Here is a 7,014-nt window from a genome sequence, read left to right as displayed (position 1 = left end):
TTCTTTCTTTCTCTCTTTCTTTCTTTCTCTCTCTCTCTCTTTCTTTATTTCTTTCCTTCTTCTTTCTTTTTTTGATGGAGTCTTGCTCTGTCGCCCAGGCTAGAGTGCAGTGGCATGATCTCAGCTCACCGCAACCTCTGCCTCCTGGGTTCAAGCAATTCTCCTGCCTCAGCCTCCCGAGTAGCTGGGATTACAGGCACCCACCACTGTGCCTGTCTAATTTTTGTATTTTTAGTAGAGATGAGATTTCACCATCTTAGCCAGGCTAGTCTCAAACTCCTGACCTTGTGATCCACCCGCCTTGGCCTCCCAAAGTGCTGGGATTACAGACATGAGCCACCGCGCCCGGCCTATAAGCCACTTTTTAAGGACTTTGGCTTTTACTCAGAATGAGATGGGAGCCATTGGAAGGTTTCAAGCAAGGGGGTAATATGATTCAACTTTTTGTTTTTGTGTTGAGAATAGACTACAGGTGGGCAAGTTGTGGTATCAGGGAGGCAAATTAGGAAGACTAGACTGCAAAAATCCAGTGGCCCATGGTAGTAACAGAAGTAGCGAGAAGTGGTTGGATTCTGTAAATATTTTGAAGATAGAGCCAACAGGATTTCCTGATAGATTAAATGTGGGGTGAGAAAGAGTCAAACGTGATACCTGGGTTTTTGGCCTGTGCAACCAGTAAAATTGAGTTGCCATTTACTGAGATATTAACCACTATTAACAAAAATGCCTATCTTTCTACATTTGTTTTTTCAATGCACAGAGCCTCTAGCTGCATCCATACTGCTACAAAGAACATAATTTCATTGTTTTTATGGCTGTGTAGTATTCCATGGTGTACACGTATCACATTTTTAAAAATCCAACCCACTGTTGGTGGGCACCTAGGTTGATTCCATGTCTTTGTTATTGTGAATAGTGCGTGATGAACACGTGAGTTATGTGTTTTTTGTTTTCTTTTGGATATATACCCAGTAATGGAATTGCTGCATCAAATTGCTGCCAAAAAAAAAAAATCTGTTTTAAGTTCTTTGAGAAATCTCCAAACTGCTTTCCAGAGTGGCTGAACTAGTTTGTATTTCCAACCAATAGTCAATAAACATTCCCTTTTCTCCACAGCCTCCCCAGCAAGTTATTTTTTTACTTTTTAATAATCATCATTCTGACTGGTGTGAGATGGTATCTCATTGTGGTTTCAATTTGCATTGCTCTGATGATTAGTGATGTTGAGCATTTTTCCATATGTCTGTCGGCTGCTTGTACAGCTTCTTTTGAGATGTGTCCATTCATGTCCTTTGCCCATTTTTTAATGGGATTGCTTGGTTTTTGCTTGTTGATTTGTTTAAGTTCCTTATAGATTCTGGATAGTAGAACTTTGTTAAATGCATAGTTTGCTAATATTTTCTTCCATTCTGTAGGCTGTTTACTCTGTTGGTAATTTCTTTTGCTGTGCAGACACTGTTTAGTTTAATTAGGTCTCACTTACCATTTTTGGTTTTGTTGCAATTGCTTTCGGATACTTAGCCACAAATTCTTTGCCAAAACTGATGTCAAGAAAGGTATTTTCTAGGCTTTCTTTCAGGATTTTTATAGCTTGAGGTCTTACATTTCAGCATTTAAATCATCTTGCATTAATTTTTGTATATGGTGAGAGGTAAGAGTCCAGTTTTGTTCTTTTGCATATGGCTAGCCAGTTATCCCAGTGCCATTTATTGAATAAGGAGTACTTTTCCCATTGCTTATTTTTGTCGACTTTTTCAAAGATCTGTTGGTTGTAGGTGTGTGGATTTATTTCAGGGTCCTCTATTCTGTTCCATTGGTCTATATGTTTGTTTTTGTACCAGTACCATGCTGTTTTAGTTACTGTAGCCTTATGGTACAGTTTGAAGTCCAGTAATGTGATACCTCTGGCTTTGTTCTTTTTGCTTAGGATTGCTTTGGCTATTCAGGCTCTTTTTTAGTTCCAAATGAATTTTAGAATAGATTTTTATAACTGTATGAAAAATGACATTGGTATTTTGATAGGGATAGCAGTGTCTGTAAATTGCTTTGGGCAGTATGGCTATTTTAACAATATTGATTCTTCCAATCCATAGGCATGGAATATTTTTTCCATTTATTTGTGTCATCTCTGATTTCTTTCAGCGGTGTTTTGTAGTTCTCCTTGTAGAGATCTTTCACCTCCTTGGTTAGATAAATCTTTACATGTTTCATTTTTTGTTGATTATTGTAAAAGGGTTGTGTTCTTGATTTGGTTCTCAGCTAGGACATTACTGGTGTATAGAAATGCTGCTAATTTTTGTACATTCATTTTGTATCCTGAAACTTACTGAAATTGTTTATCAGTTCCAGAGGCCTTTTGGCAGGATGTTTAGGACTTCCTATGTATAGAATCATATAATCAGCAAGAAGAGGTAGTTTGACTTTTCCTTTTTTGTTTGGATGCCTTTTATTTCTTTCTCTTGCCTGATTGCTCCGGCTAGAATGCCCAGCACCACGTTGAAAAGGAGTGGTAGGAATGGGCATCCTTGTCTAGTTGCAGTTATCAAAGGGAATGGTTCCAGCTTTTGCCTGTTCAGTATGATGTTGGCTGTGGGGTTGTCATAAATGGCTTTTACTACTTTGAGTTATGTTCCTCTGATGCCTAGTCTGTTGATGCCTAGTCTGTTTTACCCTGAAGGGATGTTAGGTTTCATCAAAATCTAACATTTTATCAAAATCTAACATCTGCATCTGTGAAGATGTTCATGTGGTCTTTGGTTTTTATTCTGTTTATATGGTGAATCACATTTATTGACGTGTATGTTGAACAAACCTTGCATCTCAGGAATAAAGCCTATTTGATCATTGTGAATTAACTTTTTGATGTGCTGCTGGATTTGGCTTGCTAGTAGTTTGTTGAGAATTTTTGTGTCTATGTTCACCAGGGATATTGACCTGAAGTTTTCTTTTCTGTTGTGTTTCTGCCAGATTTTGGTATCAAGATGATGCTGGCTTCATACAATGAGTTAGGGAGAAGCCCTTCTTCCTCAATTTTTTTGGAATAGTTTTAGTATGATTGGTTTCAGTTCTTCTTTGTACATCTAGTAGAATTTGACTACGAATCCATCTGGTCCAGGGCTCTTTTTGGTTGGTAAGTTTATTTTTGTTTTTTATTTTTATATGATGATGATGATGATGATTATTAGAGATGGTGTATCGCTTCATCACCCAGGCTGGAGTGCAGTTGTGCAATCTCGGCTCACTGCAACCTCTACCTCCTGGGTTCAAGTGATTCTCCTGCCTCAGCCTTCCCAGTAGCTGGGACTACAGGTGCACGCCACCACACCTGGCTAATTTCTTTGAATTTTTAGTAGAGACGGGGGTTTCACCAGGTTGGCCAGGCTGGTCTCGAACTCCTGACCTCAGGTCATCTGCCCACCTCGGCCTCCCAAAATGCTGGGATTACAGATGTGAGCCACTGCGCCCAGCCAGTAAGTTTTTTAATACTAATTCAATTTCTAAACTGGTATTGGTCTGTTCAGATTTTCACTTTCCCCCTGGTTCAATCTCGGGAGGTTGTGTGTTTCCAGGAATTTATCCATTGTTTCTATATTTTCTAATTTGTATGTGTAGGGGTGTTCATAATAGTCTCTAAGGATCTTTTGTATTTCTATGAGATCGATTATAATGTCATCTTTGTCATTCCTGATTACACTTATTTGGATCTTCTCTCTTTTTTTTCTTTGTTAATCTAGATAGTGGTCTACCACTTTTGTTTATTCTTTTAAAGAACAAATTCTTAGTTTCACTGATCCTTAGTATTGACTTTTGGTTCTCAATTTCATTTGGTTCTTCTGTGATTTTAGTTGTTTCTTTTCTTCTACTGGCTTTGGGGTTAGATCCTTCTTTTTTTTTTTTTTTTCTAGTTCCTCTCAGTGCAATGTTAGATTGTTAATTTGAGAAAATTTCTAATCTCTTGATGAAAGTATTTAGTGCTTCAAACTGCTTTAGCTGCATCCCAAAGGTTTTTCTAAGTTGTGCCTCTATTTTCGTTAATTTCAAATTTTTTTATTATCACCTTAATTTTGTTGTTCACCCAAGAGTTATGCAGAAGCAACTTGGTTAATTTTCATCTTTTTGTCTAGTTTTGAGAGATAATCTTGCTATTCATTTCTATGTTTATTGCACTGTGGTCTGAGAGTGTGCCTGGTATGATTTCTATTAGATTGGTGCAAAAGTAATTACAGTTTTTTACCATTAAAAGTAATGGCAAAAACTGCAATTACTTTTGCACCAACCACCTAATACTTTTGGAATTTATTGAGACTTGCTTTATGGCTGAGCTAGTGGTCAATCTTAAAATGCATCTCATGTGCTGATGAGAAGAATGTGTATTCTGTAGTTGTTGGGTGACATATTCTATAGATGTCTATTAAGTCAAATTCATCAAATGTTGAGTTTAAGTCAAGAATTTCTTTGTTAGTTTTCTACCTCAATGATCTGTCTAACACTGTTAATGGGGTGTTGAAGTTCCCCACTATTATTTTGTGGCTGTCTAAGTCTTTTTGTATGTCAAGAAGAACTGGTTTTATGAATCTGGGTGGGCTCCAGTGTTGGGTGCATATTTATTTAGGATATTTAAGTCTTCTTGTTGAATTGAATCCTTCATAATTATGTCATGCACTTCTTTGTCCTTCCTGATTATTGTTGGTGTAAAGTTTGTTTTATCTGATATAAAAATAGTAACTCTTGTGCTTTTTCATTTTCCATTTGCATGATAGATCTTTCTCCATCCCTTTACTTTGAGCCTGTGTGTGCCATTACATGTAAGACGCATCTCTTGAAGACAGCAGATATTTGGGTCTTGTCTTTTTATCAGCTTGCCACTCTGTGCTTTTTAACTGGGGCATTTAGACCATTTACATTCAGGGTTAGTATTGATAGATGAGATTTTGATTCCATCATCATGTTGTTGGCTGTTTGTTTTCTACTCTTGATTGTGTAATTGCTTTAGATTGTCTATGGGCTATGTGTTTGAGCGTGTTTTGGGGGTAGCAGGTGTTGATCATTTGTTTCTATGTTTAGCACTCCCTTAAGGACTTCTTGTAAGTCTGGTCTGGTAGTAACAAATTTTCTTAGTGCTTTCTTGTCTAAGGAGGTTTTTATTTCTCCTTTGCCTATGAAGCTTAGTTTGGTAGGATATGAGATGCTTGATTGGAATTTCTTTCCTTTAAGAATGCTGAAAAAAGGCCCCCAATCTCTTCTGGTTTGTAAGGTTTCCGCTGAGAGGTCTGCTGCTAGTCTGATGGAGTTCCCTTTGTAGGTGACATGACCTTTCTCTCTAGCTGCCTTTAAGACTTTTTATTTTGCAATGACTGTGTATTTTTGGGGTGGTCATCTTGTATAGTATCTTATAGGGGTTCTCTGTATTTCTTGAATTTGTATGTCTTCTTCGCTAACAAGATTGGGGAAATTTTCATGGACTATATTCTCAAACATATTTTCCAAGTTGCTTATTCTCTCTCCTTCTCTTTCAGGAATGCCAATGAGTCACAGACTTGGTCTCTTTACATAGTACTATTATATATTTCTCAGGGGTTTTGATCACTTTTAAAAATTCTTTTTTCTTTCTTTTTTTCTGAGTTGATTGGAAGAACCAGTCTTCAAGCACTGAGCTTGATCTGTTCTGCTCTTAATGCTTTGATTGTATTATGTAATTCTTGAAGTGCATTATTCAGTTCAAGAAGTTCAGTTTGGTTGTTTCTTAAAATGGCTATTTCATCTTTCAGCTCCCGGATCATTTAACTGGATTCCTTGGATTAGATTTCAGCTTTCTCCTGGATCTCAATGAGCTTCCTTGCCATTCAGATTCTGAATTGTGTCTGTCATTTCAGTCATCTCAATCTGGATAAGAACCATTTCTGGGGAACTAGTGTGTTTTTTTGGAGGTAAGGGGACACACTGGCATTTTGAGTTGCCACAGCTCTCGTGCTGATTTTTTCTCATGTTTGAGGGCTAATATTCATTTAACTGTGATGTAAGTTGAAAATAGTCAGTTGGCTTCATTTCTGGGTGTTTTCAGAAAGCCACGACCATATAGAATCTTTATTTGTGGCTGCATTTTTGCCTTAGGTTTCACAGGTGCTGTATACTGGCAAGGTATTTTGGTGTTGCATTTTGGGCTGCAATCCAGTAGGTGGTGTTTAAAAGTGTTAGCCTGTAGATAGGCTCTCAGCCACAGGGTTCTTTTATATTTTGGCACAGTTGGCAGTAGTGCTCTGTGGTGAGGGGAGAAAAGAGGACCCCCTCACCTGGTCTGCTCCTGGGCCTTGGAGGAGCACCTCTGATCACTGACTCCATGCCTGCATTTCCTTTATTAGGTGTTCTGGTCTGCAGGGCTCCCTCATGCAAGAGCCACAGCTAGCAGACAGGTCATACCCTTCCCAGGCCAGCCCTGTGGAGGGAGACACACCCTGCTCCCCAACCAGCCCATTAACTCATGGGTATCACCCCTCTCAGTTTTCTGAGAGTGAGGATGCCCCCACTGCTTGGGTGCTGCCCAAGCTGGCAAGTCTCAACCAGCTAGGAACAGCAGAGATGGGTGGAATCATCCAATCTGCCATCTTCATGCCTCCTAGGGGCACGCAGAGCTGTGCTTGCCAGCAGAATTCAGGTAGGGGTGGGTTTGCTGTGTTGGAATCCCTAACTGGTGTGTCTCGCCTGGCTAGGAGCAGCCAGGGTAGGTGGAATCATCCAATCCACCATCTAGGTGCTTCCAGGGAAATCATGGGGCTGTGCCTACCAGCAGAGTTCAGGCAGAAGCAGGCCTACTGTGCTGTTAGCCCCAGGAGGCATGGCCTTCCCAGCGGAGCAGTGTGGATGGGTGGAGTCGTCTGATCCATCGTCAGGGTGCTTCCTGGGGGAACACAGAGCAGTGTATCTCAGCATAGTTCAGGCAGAAGTGGGGCCGCTGTGCTAGAAGCTGGTGCCAAGCCTTATCTGGTGAGGGGGAGTGGAGCAATCTTACTGCTCCCG

This window comes from Pongo abelii, chromosome 2 (genome assembly GCF_028885655.2).
Source record: "Pongo abelii isolate AG06213 chromosome 2, NHGRI_mPonAbe1-v2.0_pri, whole genome shotgun sequence".
NCBI classification, from domain to species: Eukaryota; Metazoa; Chordata; class Mammalia; order Primates; family Hominidae; genus Pongo; species Pongo abelii.
This window is presented reverse-complemented; position numbering follows the sequence as displayed.